Source organism: Anabrus simplex, chromosome 3, assembly GCF_040414725.1.
Source record: "Anabrus simplex isolate iqAnaSimp1 chromosome 3, ASM4041472v1, whole genome shotgun sequence".
NCBI classification, from domain to species: domain Eukaryota; kingdom Metazoa; phylum Arthropoda; class Insecta; order Orthoptera; family Tettigoniidae; genus Anabrus; species Anabrus simplex.
The window spans coordinates 345,333,877-345,354,349 of NC_090267.1; the positions used below are offsets into that span (position 1 = coordinate 345,333,877).

General features: G+C 40.7%; 2 protein-coding genes across 5 annotated transcripts in view; one reads left to right on the forward strand and one right to left on the reverse strand.

Moving 5' to 3' along the window:
• The window catches only part of LOC136866360 (retinol dehydrogenase 14), a 78,780-nt gene extending 75,769 nt beyond the window's left edge, over positions 1-3,011 (reverse strand). Inside the window, exon 1 of one of the 2 annotated variants that reach the window (XM_067143234.1) lies at positions 2,913-3,011. The gene's annotated coding sequence lies outside the window, so the exon portion shown is untranslated. The remainder of the gene's footprint in view (positions 1-2,912) is intronic. The other variant, XM_067143235.1, reaches the window with a different exon arrangement.
• The window catches only part of LOC136866359 (uncharacterized), a 238,770-nt gene that overhangs the window by 67,235 nt on the left and 151,062 nt on the right, over positions 1-20,473 (forward strand). The gene's annotated exons all lie outside the window — the stretch shown is intronic.

Below are 20,473 nucleotides of genomic sequence, written 5' to 3' on the forward strand. Positions count from 1 at the left end.
CCTCATAAAGATCATCCCGTACTTGGTCCAAGCAAATTTGTAGTTCGTGGAGTGTTTCGTATTTCTGGCTAGCCAATATAGATTTTGGTTCTGTTTTGTTATATGTTCATTTAAATATACAGTTGTGTCCCCACTGACTTTAATATCTACACAGGGAAGTTTCCCATGCATTCATTTTTGTCCATGATCATGTTTTTTTTGTTTTACACGAGTAGAATTTTGCAATTATGAGAGGACTCTTCATCCTTCTGTCGTTACCTGTAACCGTTGGGAGTCAGTGGCAATATTCAATGTCCCGGTCAGGGCATATAAGTCTCTGGTAAGACCCCAACTAGAGTATGGTTCCAGTGTATCGGACCCTCACCAGGATTACTTGATTCAAGAACTGGAAAAACTCCAAAGAAAAGCAGCTCGATTTGCTCTGTTTGATTTCCGACAAAAGAGTAGTGTTACAAAAATGTTGCAAAAGTTTGGGCTGGGAAGAATTGGGAGAAAGAAGACGAGCTGCTCGACTGTGTGGTATGTTCCGAGCTGTCAGCGGAGATATGGCGTGGAATGACATTAACAGACGAATAGTCCGGCTCCATGGCTAAATGGTTAGCGTGCTGGCCTTTGGTCACAGGGGTCCCGGGTTCGATTCCCGGCAGGGTCGGGAATTTTAACCTTAATTGGTTAATTTCGCCGGCATGGGGGCTGGGTGTATGTGTCGTCTTCATCATCATTTCATCCTCATCATGACGCGCAGGTCGCCTGCAGGAATCAAATCAAAAGACCTGCACCTAGCGAGCCGAACATGTCCTCGGACACCCCCGGCACTAAAAGCCATACGCCATTTCATTTCAACAGACGAATAAGTTTGAGTGGCGTCTTTAAAAGTAGGAAAGATCACAATATGAAGATGAAGTTGGAAGAGGACAAATTGGGGCAAATTTCATTTATAGGAAGGGGAGTCCTGCCTGCTGTCATTTCTTGATGGATACAGTACTTTTGCATCCATCTCTTGGCACAGGCCAGAGTAAAGTGTAGCTTCCACCGAAGTCCCAGTCAACATCCATGGCTGTGACAATATGGAAGTTGCTGGGGTATGGGCAGTGCTGAGTAATGACATTCAGAGCATAACTACTGCATCTGAGTGTTATGAAAGGTGTTGCTCATAGGGTCAGTCGTGCTGCAATATCACTTTCTGACCCAGTGAGGAAAGCAATGGCAAACTACCTCACTCCTCATCTTGCGTAGTACGCCTCATTTTGGTGCTGCCATTGGCTTTTTGGGTTTTCTTATAACCGCATAACCTTTGGTGGTGCTATTTGAGGATCCAACCAGCCTCTGGGCTGATGACCTAACAGGCAGGAAGGGGAGTTAGGGATTGGAATAAACTTCCAATTTCTTTGAAATCATTTAAGAAAAGGCTAGTAAAACAACAGGTAGGGAATCTGCCACCTGGGCGACTGCCCTAAATGCAGATCAATATTGATTGACTGATTGATTGCCTACGGGAGTCAAATCAACACCTGCACCTGACAAGCCGAAGTCCTCAGACACATCCCGGCATTAAAAGCTATACGCCATTTCATTTTTATTTCTATTTACAAATGATATACCGATAATTCACTTTAACACGTGATGCTTTAATTACTGGCTCAACACTCCTGCGGGACGAAATTCCGGCACCTTGGCGTCTCCGGAAACCGTAAAGATAGTTCGACATAAAATTATTATTATTATTATTATTATTATTATTACTATTTTTACTAATTATATAATTAACTTTAACATGTGATGCATTAATTATTGGCTCTTAGATGAGGGCATTGTTTCAACTTACGTTCGCCGGGCTCCTTACTTTAGCATTTCTTACACTACCTCACTTGGTTAACTCCACGGGTTTGGGTTTGCGAGGCCTAGGGAGCCTTTCATTTCTTTTCTTTCATGGCCCTTCCATTTTCTTGCCTTTTCTACCCTATTTCCCTTTAAAAGAAATATTATCACCACCACCACCACCACCAGTAATTTATTGATGTTGATAATACTAAAAATAATAAGAAAAATAATAACAATTATAATACCGGGCGAGTTGGCCGTGGGGTTAGGGGCGCACAGCTGTGAGCTTGCATCCGGGAGATAGTGGGTTCGAACCCTACTGTCAGCAGCCCTGAATATCGTTTGTCGTGGTTTCCCATTTTCACACCATAAATTAAGGCCACGGCCCGTTCTTTCCCACTCTAGGGCCTTTCCTACCCCATCGCCACCATAAGACCTATCTGTGTCGGTGCGACGTAAAACAAATTGTAAAATAATAATAATAATAATAATAATAATAATAATGAAATTGGCGACATGATTTAGTTTAGGCTGATTTTTATACGCAGTGAACTCGGTAAGCTACAGAAAATGTACTCTACTGCATGTGCCAATAACGACTGCAGATTGTAACTTGCAGACAGAACGATTGCCCAACTCCAGTAAAAACTTGTTAGGAATAGCATGTGTCAGCACTAAAACTTTCCTGACTGTCAAGGTAACTGAAGCCAACTTCCCCCAGGCTAAGCTGTCCAACACCAGAATAGAGAAAAAGAAAAGTGCTGTCCATCGTGGAAGAAAAAGAGAGAAAAACGAAATAGTTCCATTCGATCCTAACAATATTGGCTTAGTTTACTTCTAAGGAATTTCGTAAATGAGGAAACAGGAAACAACAGCAGGTACAGTGTTAAACTTGACTACACTTGACCCCTGCTGGTCATTCTGTTCCAGCGTTGCGAATGAACGGTACCTAACCTCACATTCCTCCTTACACTTATTTAAGATTGATTGTCAAGTTTTTGATCACAAATTCACGATAGATTAAAACAGGTTCATATAATATTCATCATGTACTTATAGGTTATCGCACCACTTTAACATATAGTACTTACGCGGTCTGCTTCAGCGATGGACTGCTGCTAAGATCACTGATTGTGAGTTCTGCCTATGAGAGACAACAACGCGCGGCTAAGGAAGCACCTCGACTGAGCTAGCGGCAAGGTCAGGCTTGCTGTGTTCAACTCAGGGGTCTTCAACCTGTACTCTGCGGCCTAATGCGACACAAGATGATTACTCTTGGCTGCTCAGCAATAGAGTGATTACCGTATTTAATCAATGTCTTAGTAACTCGCCGTTGACAGGTTAGTTTTTGTACAATTTATTGCAGAGAAGAAGCAGAAGAATAAGAATAAGAGAGCAACATCCACAAGGGATAGCTAATGTCCTAGAACAAGAAGTACCGTGTGGTAACAGTATCAAAGTAATAGTAGACTAATGCATGTTAGTGCCAAAAAATGTTTTATACAACAACAACAACAATAATAATAATAATAATAATAATAATAATAATAATAATAATTTCGTGTGGCTATTTCTAGCCGGGTGCAGCTCTTGTAAGGCAGACCCTCCGATGAGGGTGGGAGGCATCTGTCATGTGTAGGTAACTGCGTGTTATTGTGGTGTAGGATAGTGTTATGTGTGGTGTGTGAGTTGCAGGGATGTTGGGGACAACACAAAAACCCAGCCCCCGAACCACGTGAATTAACCAATGAAGGTTAAAAATCCCCCCACCCGGACGGGAATCGAACCCGGGACCCTCTGAACAGAAGTCCAGAACGCTGACCATTTAGCCAACGAGTCGTCATACAATAAAGAACGTATATACCTAGGACCATACAATTACTCTAAAATTCTCATGTTGTGCAGTTATCCCCGGCAAGAATACTTTATTTTTCCTTACAAATTCCTTACAAATGCCGTGAAACTTCCACTTGTAAAACCATCTAGGGAAATGAGTGACATAATAATAATAATAATAATAATAATAATAATAATAATAATAATAATAATAATAATAATAATAATGCCTGTCCATGAACTACAAGCTGGAGAAGTTAGAGATCCTGGAAAGAAGAATCCTTAGAAAAATGATGGGAGCTGTCCAAACTGAAAGCGGATGGAAACTTCGGAGCAACAAAGAAGTTTACCAGAAGGTGGAAAGAATCTCAGAAACCATGAAGAAAAGGAGGCTGGCGTTTGTTGGACATCTATACAGAATGAACGCAAACAGACTTACAAAACAGATATTTGATTACGTCTGGAGGAAAAAAAAAAAAAAGACCACTACAGCATGGATTAAGGAAACGAAGAAGGATATGGAAAGGTTAAGCATCTTGGAAGACCAGCTGTTAGAAAGGAATGCGTTTAGGAACACATTGAAGAATTTGGAAGATGTTCAAGCCGCAGGAAGAACTAGGAAAACCGGAAGAGCCTGGACAGATGAACAACGGAAACAGGCCAACGAACGCATGAAGGAGTGTTGGACACAGAGAAAACTCCGCACGAAGAGAAAGAAATGAAGTTGTAGCGTGATCCTTAGTGGTCCATTCGCTTGTAAAAATAAATAAATAAATAAATAAATAAATAAATAAATAAATAAATAAATAAATAATAATAATAAAAATAATAATGTGCGGCGTCCAGTGAGACCTGGCACAGATTTTTCGAGTTGAAACACCCAATCCCCGAACCGGAGGGATTAACCAATGAAAGTTAAAATCCCCTGGTCGGCCGGGAATAGAACCCGGCATTTGCCTGTCGTGAAAATAGAAACACGGAAATCCATCTTCAGGGTGAGACAGAGGCAGAGCACACCTCAACAGTAACATATCAGTCAGCGTAAGAGGGGTAGCAAACCTGCGAGGGCTAGTTCAAGGTCCACTCTATCTAGGTATCTGACGACGAGATAGCAGTCCCGATCTAAAAAGCCAAGAATAATTATTCGTCGAGCTGATCACGCGTCACATCGTAATCTGCAGGTTTGGTAGCCCAGAAAGGCTGTAGAGCCATAGGGTTTGTTTGTCTTTTTTTTTGGTACGATTTGAGTAGATGCCACGTGGTTTAAAGTGTGAAATATCTCGGGAGAAAACCATATCCGGTATATTATTATTATTATTATTATTATTATTATTATTATTATTATTATTTGGGTTTGATCTCCTACCAGACCGGAGATTTTAACTGCAATATAGTTAATTCCTGGCAGCCTCCGTGGCTCAGGCGGCAGCGCGCCGGCCTCTCACCGCTGGATACCATGGTTCAAATCCCGGTCACTCCATGTGAGATTTGTGCTGGACAAAGCGGTGGCGGGACAGGTTTTTCTCCGGGTACTCCGGTTTTCCCTGTCATCTTTCATTCCAGCAACATTCTCCATTAACATTTCATCTGTCAGCCATTTATCATTCCCCGGGGGAGTGCGACAGGCTTCGGCAGCCGGCACATTTCCTATCCTCGCCGCTAGATGGGGCTTCATTGCATTCCTGACCCGGTCGAATGACTGGAAACGCGCTACAGATTTTCATTTTGTAGTTAATTCCTCTGGCACTGGGACTGTGTTTGCGTTCGTCTTAATACACATCCCTTCATCCGCATGAAATATATCACATAATCAACCAATAATCAACCACCGCAGAAACACGCAATAGTGAATATACACCTCCCTCCGCATGGTTTTCGTGAAGACGGTTCTGGAGTTCCAGAACATCAGACTTCAAATCCCGGCACGGAAGTAGGAAGCTATGTGAGTGAGTAACCATCTGTACTGAAGGTGGGAAGACAATTGAGAATGATATGTTGGATCTGGGTTGTTCTGATTCTTACAGTAAATAGTAAATACAAATTTGGCAACAGTCCCAAGAGAAAATACAAAGAAACTAGGTGATTTCAATGCACAGACTGATAGCGAAAAAGAATACCAAAAGACCGTAGGCAAATACCCAGCTCATAAATTCATCAACAATAAAGGCATGAGACTCATTGAATGTGTCAACAGAATAACCTGAGATAATGTCCACCTCTCTGAGGAAGAATCCTCTAAAATAAAAGACCTGGAGATCACTTTTACAATCTCTTGGAGAATATCAGATCGACATGTGGCCATCACACATCCTTTAGAGAAAGAAATTCCTGAATTGCAAGTTCGAAGAGGAGCTAATATTGATGCTGACCACATTTAGTGCGTATCAAAGTGAAATTTACCCCGGAAAGAATCCACTACAAGAAATCTCATCTTCAGAAGTTCGACGCGAAGAAGATATAGGAAACTAACATGAAAGAAGAATGGGAAAAGGAAAAGGCGGACACCTGGCAACAGTTCCATGACAAGATCATAATGAGAGCTAAAGATACGATCCCACTGAAGAAGAATACGAAACGCCCATGGTGGGACTCTGCATGAGAAAAAGCACTGGAAAAGCGAAATAGAGCTTTTCAGAAATATAACTGTAAGAAGTCACTTGAGACTCAACAACACTATCCTCAGACAAGGAAGGAAGTGTCAAAAGTAATCAGACAAACGCAGAGGAGATATATGAAGGACATGGAATCTATAGAAAAATATTTCCAATATGCGAGACTTCTACAGGACTTTCGCAGGAAGAATCCGTGGATACACCCCATAGAACTTATGCTTCCGAAAACAAGACGGAAAACGCTGTCTAACCAGGATAACTGTAAGGAGTTGGTTCGATATTTCTCTGAATTACTCATTTGCCATGAGCCAACATTACGATGGCCTAAAGAAACTCCTGTACACATAAACCCTGAATCTCCACCACATACCAAAGAAGAAATCCAGAGACACATTTTCAGACTCAGAAATAACGGGGCGTCTGGAGAAGTTGGCATAGTTCCAGAACTCTTAAAGAACATAGGCCCAAATACACTTGAGGAGCTCACATTAATAATCATGGGCATCCGAAAAAAAAAGAAAAACTACTTGAAGAATGGAAATGTGCACTTATCCAGCCGTCACACAAGAAAGGTGACAGAACGGATGTAAATAACTACAGAGGGATTTCTCTCGTTCAAGATTCTCTCCGCGTGTCTTCTTCAAAGAGTACAAGAACAGCTTGAACACAAAGTTGGAGAATATCAAGCCGGTTTCCGACCTGGGCGTTCCTGTGTTGAACAAATTTTAAACTGAAGACGATATTGAAATATAGAGCAACCCGAAGCTCTCCGATTATTTGTAGTTTCGTCGACTGCAAGAAAGCGTACGATTTGGTCGGTCGACAGTATCTCTTTAACATCTTAGAAGAACAAGGTCTTGATTCAAAGACATTAAGACTCATCAAAGAAACACTCACGGACACGAAGTCAAAAGTGAAATTCATGGGTGAAGTATTGGAGCCCTTTGCCATTAAGACCGGCGTGCAACAGGGTGACGGATTGTCACCACTGCTTTTCAACCTTGTTCTAGATAAAGTCATTCAAGAATGGGAGAAGGAATTGAAAGCTCAGAAGCACTTGGAAACACATTCAACTTGGCCGAAAGAACGATGGCATAAAGGTCAGTTGTTTAGCTTTCGCAGACGACCTAGCGATACTAACAGGCAGTGATATTTCAGCGATCAAACAGATTGAATTCCTCAAGGAATGCGCTGAGAAAACTGGACTACAAATCTTATTCGAGAAGACCAAGTTTGTTTTCACTAAATTCGACATCCAGGAATTAAAAACAAAATATGGGCAGATCAAACGAATGCCATACCTTAAATATCTCGATGAGATCCTAGAACCAACATGGTTGGAATAGGAAGCACAGGAAGTCCGATTACAAAAACTCAAAAGAGCATATTGGCGAACCTGTGACATCTACAACAAGAAATGCATGTCATACATATAAAAATCAAAGATTATAAAACGGTGATTAAACCTGAAGTGTTGTATGCAAGTGAAATCTTGGTACTTAATAATAAAGGCGATCTGGAAACATCTTGAAGGAGGGAAGGAAGATCTTGAAAATTCTGGGCCCAAAGAAAAAAGAAGAAGGGTATAGACTCAAATCACACAAAGCTACGGAAAGACTGTCCAACCTTGCCGCAGACGTCAGGAAACGAAGACTGAAATTCTATGGACACGTTCACAGACTATCGTCTTCAAGGCTAACCCAAAAGATTTTGACATACACTGAAAAACTGAAGAACGTACCATCGATACAAGATGTTAAAAATGATTTGGAAAAGAGCCAGATAGAAACATCAGAAATACTTGACAGAAACATTTACTGTCAGAAGATAAATAGATGGTTAGTAAAGCCAGAGAATGAAGTGTCTAAAAGATCGGGGACTGAGTGGTCAGAGGAAAGAAAACAGGCACACAGTGAAAGAATGAAAGCAATATGGTCTTTTAGAAAGGCGAATCATAAATGTAATGCGTGATCCAACAGGGTACATTCGCAAATAATAATAATAATAATAATAATAATAATAATAATAATAATAATAATAATAATAATAATAATAATAATAATAATAATAATAATAATAATAATTTGTAAAATTGTATATCTTGCTTCTTGTTGAATGTACAGATATATTAAGAGCCCAACAGTTAATTGCATTTATTTATGAAGCCTTGTAAGCATGCTCCTACCATTTTCTGACGTTTACAGGTAGTAGCAGGTAAGGCGAAGTCCAGCAGAATACCAGTTTGGCAGCTCTATGCCTACGACTTGAGTAAAATCGTTTATGCACTACCAATTATTATTATTATTATTATTATTATTATTATTATTATTATTATTATTATTATTATTATTATTATTATTATTATTATTATTATTATTATTCTAAATTGAGGATTCCTATGGTAACCTCTGGCTCAAATTTACTTGCATTTTCGGCAAATTAGAAATGATTACTCTTATTATTTTTATTATTATCATCATCGTCATTTATTTATCTATTCACTAAACTTTATTTATTGGAAGTCGCCAAGTAATAATTCCATCAGTTATGGTACGAGAATTAACATTAATATGAATACCGGTATGTTCTTTTTAAATGTTTAAATTGATGCTTAAGGACGGAGTGAGTAGGCCTACATGTTTTAATGTTAAATTGTAATTAACGTCGAAGTGTGAGGCAAGTATTTAAGTAGATTACAGTTGTAACCAATAGGGGGTAATGGTTATAGTTTTATTACAAAACCTATCTATGTCGATGTAACGTAAAGCAGATTGTTGGAACAAACAGACCACACTAATTTTATTGAGGAGTTTTAGCCTACGCTGTGCGCCCAAATGTGAACAAAGCAATTGACGTTCCTCTTCCAATTCAAGAAGAAAGCAAACTACAGATAAATTCAGTTACAAGAAAATTGGTCAGTGCCCCTCGTAAAGACACCAAAGAACGAGAGATGAAGTTACTAAACAAATCTGAAGCATATTAGACTGGAGAATTAACCCTAATGGAATATTTAAAATATGTTCTGTACTTAGTTCCATTATGGTCCAAACTCGTCTTAAATCTTTGAAATACAGTATAATAAGGTAACGACTATGCCTTCGCTGGCGAGATGTAGTGTTTACAGTGCACTATGTCTTCTGGTATGGGCTATTTCAAACTTGTTACTTTCATTGACTTGTCTTAGTCTCATCCTTAGCTTTGACATTATGAAAGTGACTGAGGTATGAGTGAAGTTAGTAATACCATTCCTTATGCAGCCAGTCCCTGTTATGAATGGTGTGAAAATATCGCTCATAGGGTCGGTTGGTGCATGCATTTCAGTGGGCTTGGCAGAATGATATGTAATAGCAATAGCTGGCTCGGTGAGGAAAGCAACGGGAAACTACTTCACCCCTCATTTCCCTACTACGCCTCTTCAGTGACGCCTAGGCTATTTATGACAGCCGTGGCGGAGCTGAGGAGGATCAAACCAGCCTTCGGGCTGAATACCCAACATACATACATACATACAAGGTAACGTTACCTTGATTGTCCGGTTCCTTGGTTGAATGGTCTTCGGTTCAGAGGGCCGCGGATTTGAATCCCGGCCGCGTCGGGGATTTTAACTGCGTAGTCGATGATTAATTCCTCTGCTTCGGGGACTGGATATTCGTGTTCGTCTTAATAGTCTTGCACATACAACACTACTAACCAACACAGAAACACGCAATAGAGAATAAATCCCTCGTCATAACGTTGGGGCTAGGAAGGGCATCCGGCCGTAAAAATAGACCATGTGTTGATGCCAACAAATTGGTAATAAGGTCAGGAGAAAGAAGAAGAAGAAGAAGAAGAAGAAGAAGAAGAAGAAGAAGACGAAGAAGAAGAAGGTCTCTTAACCCGCGGTTACTCGCATGGTGAGCGCGGCGCTCACGTTCGTGGTACGTTGCTTCTTGTTGGAATGTTAAAAGACCTCCACCTTTGAAAGTCCCTGTACCTTTGTACCAGATTATTGTGAAGGGGATATGTCAGTCATTTTCATTATCTTTGAAAACAAACACCCGCAATTCATTATTAGGCACGGCAGTGTATGTTTGGTGAGCGGTGCGCTCAGTAGCGAGGAACTGTGCTACTTATATTTCGCTCATTGTAATAAGTCGTCCGCCTCTGTGGTGTAGTGGTTAGCGTGATTAGCTGCCACCCCCGGAGGCCCGGGTTCGATTCCCGGCTCTGCCACGAAATTTGAAAAGTGGTACGAGGGCTGGAAAGGGGTCCACTCAGCCTCGGGAGGTCAACTGAGTAGAGGTGGGTTCGATTCCCACCTCAGCCATCCTGGAAGTGGTTTTCCGTGGTTTCCCACTTCTCCTCCAGGCGAATGCCGGGATGGTACCTAACTTAAGGCCACGGCCGCTTCTTTCCCTCTTCCTTGCCTATCCCTTCCAATCTTCCCATCCCTCCACAAGGCCCCTGTTCAGCATAGCAGGTGAGGCCGCCTGGGCGAGGTACTGGTCATATTCCCCAGTTGTATCCCCCGACCAAGAGTCTGAAGCTCCAGGACACTGCCCTTGAGGCGGTAGAGGTGGGATCCCTCGCTAAGTCCGAGAGAAAAACCGAACCTGGAGGGTAAACAGATGGTGATGATGATGATGATGTAATAAGTCAGGGTTTGTTTTATGCTTGTGTTTAATGCGAAATGTTTATACTGTGGCTGTTGTTAGACAATATTTACAAGTTATTGTGGCATCCAGTGATCAGATACCTTCGTGGTTGGGTGATACGAAGGAGGAAAGGTCTTGAACATCAAAACTGATGGTAATGAAACAGATGAGGTTTACGGAAGTGATCATAACTCTGTTTCAGAGTGTCTTCAAGTTCTGGGGAATGAGAGAAACTTTCGTTTATAGCTAGCTGTGATATCAATGTACATAGCTTGTTTCACGGCTGGATGCCCTTCCTGACGCCACCGTCAGTAGAAGAGCTAATAATGATGAAATAAATGATGGTGAACGAAGTTGACTAAATAGGTGGAAGGAATTGGCTGTAGTCTATGAATAGAAACTGCCCCGGTGTTTGCCTGGAAGCGTAAACAGAAAACCATTCTTAGGACAGCTAACGGTGGCGATCGAACTCACGCGTCTCCCGAATGTAGAGCTTGACTCCATAGCCACTCCACTCGGATGTGTTCCTAAATAAATAACTATCTCAAATAGACAGATTAAAATACCTCCATCTTTATATAGACATATTATAGCCTTTAAACATAAAGGTGAGCGCTGAGCTCACCAGCGAGTAACGGCGCACGTAAAGACCTAGCGAGTAATGCCGGGTTAATTACACTTTTTACAATTAAGAATGTTTAATCATACCAGGGACTCGGTTAAGAATAAGTTACTGCGCAGTACCTGCATAAAATGGAAGAGAGCATGTTGTTTTTGTAATCGTTCTAAACGTGTATGGAGATGGTGCGCAGGTAGGTGGGATGATTTACTCGTCAAGTACCTTTTGATATCGTCTCAAGAGACTCCGGATTACGGGATTTACTTTTGCAATGGGGTTCTATAAAGTGCCAGTAAAAAGGCCTACCCCGGTCTCAACATTTAAGCGTTCAAAGTTGTCAACGAACTGCACCAGGATTCGACCTCACTACATTGAGCTTGGCAGATGGGAGCCTAACCAAATAGGTTAGGCCTACGTCACGCAGCCGAAGTGCAAATAATGATGATGATATTTATTATTATTATTATTATTATTATTATTTAAATACATTGAATCAAAGTGGGACAAGATTAATGCAGTGAGCTCGCAATTGAGGTCAACGTTATTCTGTGGTAGTAGTAGCAATAATAATAATAATAATAATAATAATAATAATAATAATAATAATAATAATAATAATAATAATAATAATAATAATGTTTTACGTCCCATTAACTACATTTTTGACGGTCTTCGGAGACGCCGAGGTGCCAGAATTTTGTCCCGCAGGAGTTCATTTACGTGCCAGTAAATCTGCCGACACGAGGCTGACGTATTTGAACACCTTAGAATATCGCCGGACTGAGCTAGGATCGAACCTGTCAAGTTGGGATCAGAGGGCCAGCGGTATTCTGTAAGAAAGGAGTGAGTTCTTGGCTAAAATTAGCTTTACATCGGTCCTCTGTCAGATCAGCTATGCCGTGCAGGAGTGAAGCTGCGTGAACTCAGGAAATCTTATAATTTGAAAGTAACAGAACGATTACTGATACAAATAGGTGGAGGGTATTCGGAGAGGAGATAAATACAGCAAAATTAGGAATGATCTCGGTGGGTGAAGCTGTGCGTATAATCCGACTTCGATGATGGGGTGAAAATGAAATGGCGTATGACTTTTAGTGCTGCCGGGAGTGTCCGAGGACATGTTCGGCTCGCCAGGTGCAGGTCTTTTGATTTGACTCCCGTAGGCAACCTGCGCGTCATGATGAGGATGACGACATATACACCCAGCCCCCGTGCCAGCGAAATTAACCAACGATGGTTAAAATTCCCGACCCTGCCGGGAATCGAACCCGGGGCCCCTGTGGCCAAAGGCCAGTACGCTAACCATTTAGCCATGGAGCCGGACGATGATTGGGTCATATGAGTTGAATGGAGGAGGGTAGGTTACATAGGAGGATAAATTGGTTACTACCGGGCGAGTTGGCCGTGCGCGTAGAGGCGCGCGGCTGTGAGCTTGCATCCGGGAGATAGTAGGTTCGAATCCCACTATCGGCAGCCCTGAAGATGGTTTTCCGTGGTTTCCCATTTTCACACCAGGCAAATGCTGGGGCTGTACCTTAATTAAGGCCACGGCCGCTTCCTTCCAACTCCTAGGCCTTTCCTATCCCATCGTCGCCATAAGACCTATCTGTGTCGGTGCGACGTAAAGCCCCTAGCAAAAAAAAAAAAAAATGGTTACTCGTCTGAGTTTTATGCGCCTAAGTGTAAGCGGAGATATGACAGGATTTCCCTTCGACGTCTTATTAATAGTATAGATTCCCGTATTTTAAATAAAGGTGAAATTATGATTCCAGTATTGTTTTAGATATCCTAACACGATCCATTAGGGGTTGCCTGGCCGAGGCGGTAAAGGCGTGTTCGGTTCGCCCGGAAGGACGTGGGTTCGAATCCCCGTCAGGAAGTCGTAAAATTTAAGAAACGAGATTTCCACTTCCGGAGGTGCATATGGCTCTGAGGTTCACTCAGCCTACACCAAAAATGAGTACCAGGTTAATCCCTGGGGGCAAAGGCGGCCGGGCGTAGAGCTAACCACTCTACCCCATCACGTGCCGAGGTTAACAATGGTGGAAGCCTTTACCTTCCACTCCTCCAACGGCCTTCATGGCCTGTACGGAGGTGACTTTGCTTTGCTTTGCTTAACACGATCCATTATTCTCACATCATCAACGATTTAGTTATGAAAGCATATCAAGCATATGAAGTTAGGAATGAACAATTCAAACGAAGCCTTCTCTATAAATTGACTTCTCTGCTGAAGTAATTAACCATATGATGTGATGGAAGGAGATAAGTTGCCTAAGAGAATAGTGAACTTAGTCTGAGAGAGCACGGAACTTGAATTGATTAGATTCGGTATTTAATGATTTCAAGCTGAAGAGGTCACAGCACTATATAGCAACAAAATGAAAGAGGATCGTGGCGGTGCTTTGAACGTTCACAATGGCCTTTGGATTGTGCAACCAATAATAATAATAATAATAATAATAATTTTTACGGTCATCTTCTCAGAATGAACTCTAATAGATTAACCAAACAAATCTTTGACTTCTTCTGCAACCGCAAAACAAAACCCAACTGGTTTAAAGAAACTGAAAAAAAACTAGCAGAATTAAAAATGACAGAAAATTCACTATTCGATCGAACAGCTAAAGTAATATTTAAAGACGAAAATATAAAAGTCATTCATCTAGATGTTAATATGACCTTAATTTCGTAATACACGTGCTTATCACTTTTTGTACTTCTTGTATGTATCGCGCAAATCTGGTGAATAACCAATCGGTATTATCTTGCAATATACGGTGACGTGCAATAAAACTAGATATCCTTGGATTCCTGATGACACTGCAGTTTTGAGGAGACTGGCTGCGGGAACTGTAAGTTTTGAACACGGAGCAGTAAGCAAAATGGAAAGTGTAAATTTCGTAGGCCTACTTGGGAGCTAACTTCACCCACTTTCCGTGAAACTAATGTGTAGATCGCGTAGCCTAGCACAGATTTGTCAAACTACTTGTAGGCGCAAGCGAAGGCTTTGGAACACGGATTACCAGGTTGAGTTCACGACCTTGAAACCGTGACGTAGTGCGCGGAGTACATGACTGTTTTTAGCGCATGCCTTTTTTTCTTTTCACTAAGTCCCGGGAGTGTCTAAGGACATGTTCGGCTCAGTAGCTGATGCTTCGGTACGTCCCATGGGGATGTTGTCTGTCAGCTGGGAATGTTTCGTTGTGTGTTCTTGATGTCAACAACACACTGCCTCAGTGTCGGAACGTCCTAGTCAACTTGCACCACGCCATTGTCAAGCTCGTTTCGTAATAAGACGTAAAAAGGATCCGGACGATATTTAACAAAGTGCGCGTGTTGTTGACGTTAGAACACATCAGGAAATACTCCATGCACTAGGACCCGTATTCACCAACGTCAGTTACTTCTGTTGTTATCTTAGATTTCCAAAACTCGGATAATCTCATCATCTCGGATAACGCTCACTTCTGTATTGACCACAGAATTTATTATCTAAGTTTACCAAAACTAAGTTTTCGTTTCAATCTGAATTTGAACCTTGCGTTTTTCATACTGACGCAAGGAAAACAAATGACTACGTGCTGCCACCACTATCGAAATGTAAAGAAGCTTTTGATTCCATTCGGGGTTTGCAAATAAATTGTCATAAATTATATCCTCTATTGAGCAGAAATGAAGAAAGACGCCTAACATGACTTTCCAAGAGAATGAATTGTTATTGAATTCGCTGGCAAAAAGGATTAACAACATAGAGAATAAGAAAAACAAATTATAGCCTACACATTGTACCGTATTTATGCGAATAATCCCCGCCACCGAATAATCCCCGCACCCTATTTTTAATACGGCTGATTTTGAAAAAGAATGCCAACATTGACTGAAATAAAACCCGCACCCTAAGTTTAGGAAGGCTGATTTTGAAAAAAATGCCAACATTGACTCAAATAAAACCCGCACCCCAATTTCGTGCCTCAAAATTTAAAAAATATGCGGGTATTATTCGCGTGAATACGGTATATTACACTAAAAATAACGCAGTATTCCTTAATTCTTCATTAAAAAGTCATGCAATCGTGTACCGTACAACATATAAGTTATAATCGAGAATTATCTTAGGCATACCTATTTGCTCGGAATTCCAGGTTATGTTCGATCATGGATAACATTTACAATGTTGAAGCTTTAGATAACTTTAAGTGTGTTTCAAAATCAGTGTCATCGTAGTCCTCAAAGTTTGTAGTGCGTTCTATTTATCCACCTAGCGCGTTTTATTGCGGTCATATTCCTTGTCGCTATGATGTTCTCTTTCAGTTAAATATTCCAGCCGTCTACGAGATGCCATTTCCTGTTCCACCGGTAAAATTTAAAACTGAGATAGTGTTGTTGGGGAATACAAACATAACTGTTAACTCGGTTTTCTTAGTTTTAAACCAAGATAATAGATTTTACTCGCGTTGGCGATTATGAGCCTCAGTGACGATCGCTTCGCGTTGTAGTTTCAAGGTCGTGAATGCGACATCGTCATCCCTGGTTTTGAAGCTCAGTATGCCTGTAGCCCAGAAGTGCTCACGCTGGCCATTCCGTCCCGCGGGCGCCCAGCACTGAAACGGGCGTGCTGGCAGCCGATGAGCGTATGCAAATACTTTAATACACCAGTACCGGACAGTTTGCGGTTTTCAGCGAGAAAGTTGATAGTGCTGCTACCTGCATGGCTTGGTGTGAAGAACAATTCAATAGCACATTGCCACTTGTATGATTCTTGGCGTACATGCGTGTTTACTTTTCAAGCAGAAAAAAAAAAAAAAAATGGCGGGCACAGCTGTTACGTCTTACTGCCGCTAGGTGGCAGGTTTTAGTCCTGTTCTTGCCGAGAATTAACATTATAGAGATACTGTAGCTCTCCAAAACATTAGTGGGACCTTCCTGTCTTGTAACACGTAAAGATCTAGAATTAAATAATTCCTTCAATTACCTCGGGATTCTTAAGAGTACACATAATATATATATATATATAGAGAGAGAGAGAGAGAGCAGCATCCATCAGAGCAATATATAAAATTAAAAACGTCCATAAACTGTCTATAAGAACACTATTTCACGCTGCAATCAACAGTGTTACTACCTTTGGTATCGACATTACTTGAGAAAAGCTATCTTTAGTCGATCTCCAGAAAACAATTACATTTTTTAGACATAGTCTAAAAGTGGCATAACATACACAACGTCTGTACCATAAAACAATCGTACATCTCACGAAATTCTGACAAAGTAATATTCTCCGCAGACGATGACGGGCTAACGTGGTTAACGGAGATCTTTCTGCCGTTTATTGAAAAGATTCAAACCAATGCAGACCAAACATTCAAAAACAGCTATGAAACACACCAAAGTATCCAACTGACAATAAATTCGAATGTGAAATGTATTCGGTATTTATTGTCAATAGGTTTCCATTACATTTCAAGTAGCAACCTGAGTAATGATGACATTGAACTCTTCTTCAGTCATTTACGAAAGAAAGGTGGATTTAGTGACATGATGGATATGAGAACATACTAGTATGCATGGGAACAACATTGAAAATTGGCATGATAAATGCAGTGGATACAAGTAGTGCAGAAAGGAAAACGTTCAAGACATTAGATGCCATCAAACAGCAATGTGCTGAGGTAAAGATGCAGAAAATTAACTCACATAGTCTACCCAAGGCTATTTTAGAGTTAGGGGAGACCGGGGCTAGTTGTTACAGGGGCAGGTTGTTACAAACATCTTTTTGAAAAAAATAATAGGAGCAGCGCACCCCTCTCCATATAATGTGTTGACCTTGCCGTCCCTCACAATCCAAGGGAGTCTCAGACTGCGTGTGGATCTGTGAAATTTTTAAAATGGAAAAGTTTATTTTCGCTGTGTGTTTAGGCAGCGTCTTCCACCTTTCCGATCTTTAACCACGTGATCAAATATACAGGTAAACAGATTTTTTCTGTTTGTGATTTAAACCCTCGGACATAAGCCTTAGTTTTCTAATGTAAGATAATTCTATCTTTCCTCTGTGATTAACTGTAACACAAAATATAAGATGGCGGCTACTGGGGCTAGTTGTTACTTACCACGCGGGGCACGTTGATACATGTAACGATTCTTCGTGGAACAAGCCTGGCTCAAGTATATCCACAGTTACCATTAGCACAGATAGTCTCAAATTACCAGAAACATTAGAAGATGGAAATTCAGCATTACGGCATGTTTGCGACATAAATAATTTTAGAGGGGCTTTTTTTCATTTTTTTTTTTGTCTTCACTGTAGGCTACGTGAATAAACTTCAGCTCAGACCATTATAAACTAGTAGAGTATTGGTTTAAAATGATGTTAATTAGGTCATAGGGGCAGGTGATAACATATGATATTAATTGTGTATGTACGGTCAGTCCTAAGCCATAAGCCTGGTTGGATCCTCAACAACTCCGCCATCAGCTGTCATGGATGGCCTAGGCATCACTGAAGAGGCGTACAAGGGAAATGAGGAGTGAGGTAGTTTACCGTTGCTTTCCTCACCGAGCCAGGAGTCACAAACATATCAGTCTGCCAAGCCCACTGAAATGCATGCACCAACTGACCTGATGAGCAACATTTTCACACCATTCATAGCAGGGACTGGCTGCATAAGGAATGACATTACTAGCATCGGTCATACCTAAGTCACTTTCATATTGTCAAAGCCAAGGATAAGACTGAACAGATAATTATGTTATATTTAATGAATGGGCTAAACATATTTTGAATTTAAAACGAACATTATAAATATTTATCATATTTTCAGTGACATTTTACTCTATGTAACAAAGTGCCCCTCGCATGTAACAACCTGCCCCGCTGTGGGGCATGTTGTTACAGAATACCTAATCTGATAATAATGTACCTTATTGACAAATGTGTGCATGTTCTAGAATTTTTCAACTGCTATTCTTATGATAAAAGTTTGTTCCTTCTATCAGCAAAATTGAAATTTCATTTACTATTCACCTTAAAATTTAAAAAAATGAAAACAAAAAATTGTAACAACATGCCCCGGTCTCCCCTACTTGTCTTACCACTAGAAGGTAGGTTGTTCATGTATAAGCTAGAAATAATTATATTTTTTCGTGTAAGACGTCTAAAGTAAACAAACCATAGCTTGTCTTTTTCAGAATGCTCAGTCTCAATAGAGCTGACATCATTCGCTATGATAGTAGATACTTGGTTCGAATTGCCGAGGAAAACTCACAGTGTTCGTTCTGTCTAGAGGAATTTCCCGGAATCAATACCAACAGCCCTTTGATGTGTCTAATAAAGACATAAGACCGAAGCGCATTGCGTTACCCATCGAGAAACTTTGTTTTCTTTTTAAGAAATGTTCTTAAATTCACTTCATATGCCATATAAAATGTACCAAACGCAAATGTACTTAAAAAACTGAAAGTGTTTGTTGTTCCCAAATTCATACAAATATCTATAGTGTGGAATGCAATCAGGAGACACTCTCTGACATTACTGTAACGAAGTTTCTCAAATCAATAACTTACTTTACAATCAAAGAAATGTTACAAATGACCCTGATTTCGTGAAGAATTTCATAACCAAAGCTTCTAAGTCGGAAAGTGCTAAAATTATGATTCCCATTATGCAACGTAGTATTTACAGGTGTTTAACGCCTATTATTAAAACCGTTATTTATTACAAGGTGAAGTTAATGTTTTCTTATTGCCATAAATGTGTTATACGCATCAATTACATTCAAATCTGATTCATTACGTATCCAAGCCTAATTAAAACCCTACGGTTGAACAGGTCTAAACAGTGCGATCTAGCGGTGCATTCTCAAACAACGCCGAGCTGCTTTTCAAAACTGCTCTTTCACGGCCTTGTGAGTGTATAATGTAGGTAGGCAACGGTTTATAATGATTTATTAGCGTGCTTCACTAAATAGTTTTAAATTTCGGTTTACTAATGCAAGTATTATGCCTGGCGTTATTTGTGCAGTTTATAATTGCAGCGATTACGGCATTGCAAACTGTTCGAAGTCATATGGTTGACAAGCCAAATGAGCTTTGCATATTTAAGGATTGTTTTAATTGCTTACGTTTATAAGTATTTCATTGTATCGCTTAATTGCTTTTAAAAGAAATGAATGACGTATGTGTAAGACGGAGGGAAAAAATACGAGTTCTAAAGGCAAAGAAAGTAATGCATTTGTAATTTTCACTAAGTGACTTTGTTTGTACAAAATACATGGTGACTGTATTGTTAGAGGAAGTACAACTGGACAACCATCCTCTAGCAACATTAATCAGAAAGAAAATGGAAGAGGTCCGACACTGCGGAGAATGAAGGTATCGGCAAAAGAAAGGGAAGAATCAAGAAGGTCATGAAAATGAAATACTCCCTAGGCCTCGCAAACCTAACACCGTCGGGTGAGAAGATAGAAAAATGACCAAGAGAGGTCATATAAAAAAGATGAAAGTGAAGAGCCCGACGCTATCAAGTGGAAACAATGTCAGATTCAGCTTGGTGAACCAAGGTCGCCTACCCACGCTCCCAACTTGAGATTCCCTGGTCCCCGTTTTAGTCGCCTTTTACGACAGGCAGGATATGCCGTAGACGTTATTCTGCCCATCCTCCCACAGGGGGAGCATCCATCCTATCCAAGCTTGTCGTAAAAGGCGACTAAAAAGGGACCAGGGACTCTCAACTTGGGAGCGTGGGTTGGCGACGACTTACAATTAATTTCAGATCGCCGGCTGAGCGGTGATTTCAATCGATTCTCTTAATCCATATAGCTCGGAGGCTGTGTATTTGCTTTCGTCTTAATACACACCCGGCTCCATTGCTAAACGGTTAGCGTGCTGGTCTTTGATCACAGGTGTCTCGGGTTCGATTCCCGGCAGGGTCGGGAATTTTAACCATAATT